The sequence below is a fragment of the Acinonyx jubatus genome, chromosome D1, assembly GCF_027475565.1.
Source record: "Acinonyx jubatus isolate Ajub_Pintada_27869175 chromosome D1, VMU_Ajub_asm_v1.0, whole genome shotgun sequence".
Classification (NCBI taxonomy): Eukaryota; Metazoa; Chordata; class Mammalia; order Carnivora; family Felidae; genus Acinonyx; species Acinonyx jubatus.
In genome coordinates this window covers 14844787-14848929 of record NC_069390.1, presented here as the reverse complement: position 1 = coordinate 14848929, position 4143 = coordinate 14844787, and the positions used below count along the sequence as shown (strand labels likewise).

The following is a 4143-nucleotide window of genomic DNA, read 5'->3' as shown; positions in this document are numbered from 1 at the left end:
GAAAATGAGGGTTGTTGGAGGGTAAATGTGTGGGGGACAGGTTATGGGTGGCGGGCATTAAGGAGGACACTTTTCCAGATGAACACTGGGTGTCATATGTAAGAGATGAATCACTGGGTTCTACTCCTGAAGTGAAGACTACACTCTATGTTAACTAACCTGAATTTTAAAAAAAATCTCAAAAAATTGGGTATAGAAGGAATGTAACTCAACATAATAAAGGCCATATATGACAGATCCACAGCTAATATGACACTCGAGTCAAGGTTGAAAGCTTTCCCACTACTATCCGGCACAATACGAGAATGCCCACACTTACCACTCCTTTTCAAAAGGGCACTGAAATAAAAATTCCTGTGTAACTTTTTAGCATTTTCTACATATAGGGCATGCCATCAGTGAAGTGAGAACAGATTGCTTAATTTTACTACCTGTAACAATTTTTCTGATGGTAGCCACTTTCTATCCTGTGGAAGAAAAGCCTTCCCTGGTTATCTTCTCCATAGGAGAATTCTCCCTGAGTACCCTGTTTACTGTCTTATTAGCACTGATGAAGACTGTAATTAACGCACTAAATTGTTCCCTTATATACTGCCTCCCTCTACCATGAGAATATAAGGTCCGTGCAGGACCATGCAGGAAGGACTATTTGCATAATTTTTTCCTATTTCATAAATTGCTGTATTCTCACTCACAGCTCAGTTTCTGGCAGTAAATAAGCCCTCCAAATTAAAAAAAAATTGTAATTGAATAAAGAGTTATTGTGTTGAAATCTGCAAAAAAAATAAAATGCCCAACCCTACTTCAAGGCAGCATAAATTGAGTATTAATAAAAGGGAAGAGAAACTTGCTATGGGAAGTGGAGAAATACATGAAAAATAATCTTCCTAAAACAAAATGACTGGGCTGAAATTTTATTCTTAACTGGCAGTAGCCTTACAATGGTTCTAAAGCTATTTTTTTTTTTATGTCACATATTTCTGACACTAATTATGTGATTTGGCCTAATAGTATCTTTACATAGATATTTTTGAAAAATTTTGTGAAAATTCCCAGTGAATTTATAAGCAAGAATTCGTCCTGGACATTTTCCAATTGTAGGACTTAATGAAGAATGTGGTTAGAAGGGATAAAATGTCCAGTGATATTTGCCCGTATGGGGAAGAAGAGGCTATGCTCTTAACAACTGATACACATTTTTAGGAGGTTTCTGTTGGGCTTAAAGCATTACCTAAGTAGAAGCCCAATGATGTCTCTTAAAGTATCAAGTCTGCTAATCTGACCAAACCAATAGAATGAGGATGCCTAAGCCATTGAATGGTATTTTTCTATTTAGAAATTAGTAGGAAAGAAGTTACTTGAGAAAAATCTCCCTGGGAGATGGCTGGTGGCTATTTTCCTTATGTAAGGATAGGAGTTAATCTTGTCTTTTTGATATATTATCCTAATGTGATAAATGTTTGTTTTCTGCGTGGACCATGGAATTGCTAGGAAGTCATCTAAGGTATTAATAAAAGCAACCTTCTGAATAACCAGGAGAAACTCTGGCGAGAATGGATAGACAGTCGAATGAAAAAAAATATGTCCTCAAGCAATAATGCAGCTTTTGCCCTCTTGCCAAACTGGACGACAGAGTCAAATGTGTTCCTTCAGATTGTGGACATGCCTCTGTAAGGTAAAACTAACAGTAAATAGTGGAAACCAGCCTTTGCAACTGTGTAACTATCTTTATTATGTAAAAGTGAGATCACTTTGAGAGAAAGCAAACTTTGATTCCAATTCTAGTTTTATCACTTAAAAATGGTTGACCTTGGGAAAATTAATTAGATGTTCTGAGCCTCAGTTTGTTCAGCTGTGAAATGAGGATTATAATTCCCTTTACTGTAAGATGAACTGTGATTCATTAAGTTCTGAGTGTGTGATTGGAAGCAACTGTAGGCATTGTGAGCAGTGGAGTGATAGATCAGAATCATATTTAAAAAGAATCCATTTTAAGTTTCATCGGGAGAACAAATTGATGGAGACCAGAATGAAAGAGGAGGGACGTGGTAGGAGGCTAGTGCAGTGGGCCAGAGGAAGTGGGGAGGGGAGGGGAATGATTAAATTTGTGATAAATTTTAAAGGGGATAAATATCATTTGTTAAAGGTATTAATATGTGACATGACCGCAAGACGGCATGAAGGACACTGTGATTATTTCTTGTCTGAGCAATGATGTGGAAGGTGGTACCATTTAATGATGTGGGAAGCATCTATGTTTATTGTGCAAAAAAAAAATTAGTTTTATAAGTCCTAATTGATATCCAATGGAGATTTCTGAAGTTGGAGATGTTGCATATATGAAGTTTAACAATTAAGGGAGAGACACAATAGTGGAATGCTTCCCCATTTATTGATCAGGGAAAGGAGGCATATCCAACCAAAGATCCTAATAAAGAGGTCTCAATGGGGGAAGAGACAACCTAGGGAAGTGACCTTCTGTTCCTAATTTGATCTACTCACTTTGAATATGTCAGTTACCTTAAATGGGTCTCAAGTATTTCACCTTTGGGACTTTATAAACTGTGCATCTTTCCATGAAATTCCCTTTCCCTCTTCTCTTGTTCTTCCACTCTTCCTTTAAAACTCAGGTGAAGCATTGCTTCCTTTGGGAAACTTTTTTGATTCCCGTTTGGTAGATATATTCCTACCCTGGACATTTCGTGTTCTGTATTTTTATAATGGCACCTATTGTATTGGTGATTATTATGTATGATATCACTGAGTGTAGGAAACCGTGGCTTATTCAACTTGAAATCCTAATGTCTATGACACATGTCACACATGTGAGACATATAGGTACTCCTTCTACATTCTTTTAATTGCATGAATCAGTAATCTTATAATGCATTTATCTTCCTTGTTTTGTAGATCAGCTGCTTCTAATATGAGAAGTCAGCTTCTATGCAGACTAGATGGAACCAAGGAGCAATGTCACTTATTTTATCCTCTTGGGTCTCACACAGGATCCAAAGGAACAGAAGGTCCTTTTGGTTGTGTTCTCACTCTTCTATATTTTCACTGTGGTGGGCAACCTCCTCATTTTGGCGACTGTAACTGTCAGTAAGACCCTGAACTCACCTATGTACTTGCTTCTTGCTAACTTACCTTTTGTGGATGTTATTTACTCCTCTTCTATTTCCCTCAGATTGATTTCAGATTTGATATGTGGGGAAAATACCAGGTCATTTCAACACTGTATGACCCAGCTGTTTACAGAGCAGCTTTTTGGTGGATCAGAGATCATTCTTCTCTTGGTGATGGTTTATGACCTCTATGTGGCCATCTGTAAACCCCTGCATTATTTGTGTATCATGAGGCAAAGGGTGTGTGTTGTGCTGCTGGTAGGGTCCTGGGTTGGAGGTTTTCTGCATTCAGTAATTCAAGTTAGCACTATTTATGGGCTCCCATTCTGCGGTCCCAATTCAGTGATCATTTTTTGTGTGACATGTACCCCTTACTGAAACTGGTCTGTACTGACGCCCATATCATTGGCCTGTTAGTGGTGGGTGATGAAGGACTGATCTGCACAATTGCGTTTGTGCTCTTGCTCATCTCTTATGGTGTCATCTTGCACTCTCTAAAGAACCTTAGTCCGGAAGGGAGGCAGAAAGCCCTCCAGACCTGTGGTTCCCACATCACTGTGGTGGTCTTCTTCTTTGTGCCATATATTTTCATGTACGTGAGACCTGCTAAGACCTTCCCTATTGACAAATCAGTGAGTGTGTTTTATACAGTCTTACCTCCATGCTGAACCCCCTGATCTACACTCTGAGAAATTCTGAGATGACGAATGCTATTAGGAAGCTCTGGAGGAAAAATGTCACATCAAGTAGTAAAGGAGTGCATTTTCTACCATGAAGAGAATTACTTGACATTGGCCTGCATTTTCTAAGAATGCAGAAGACTCCTTAAAATGATCCTGACTGTCTTTGTGTCAAGTTTTAAGTTAAATATAAAGAACGAACTGGATGATTATGCTTTAATAACAGCTTCCCTTCCAGTAGAATGTAAGGTCGATAATACCTTGTGGATCAGTTCATTTAGAAAAGTGTAATTCCTTTACATAAAAGGAGTCAACATTCGAAAGGCAAGGGAATTAAA

General features: G+C 38.2%; 1 pseudogene; it reads left to right on the top strand.

Moving 5' to 3' along the window:
- The first annotated feature begins 2954 nt into the window (after positions 1–2954).
- LOC106976545 (olfactory receptor 4A47-like) lies at positions 2955–3900 on the top strand (annotated as a pseudogene).
- The last annotated feature ends 243 nt before the right edge of the window (positions 3901–4143 follow it).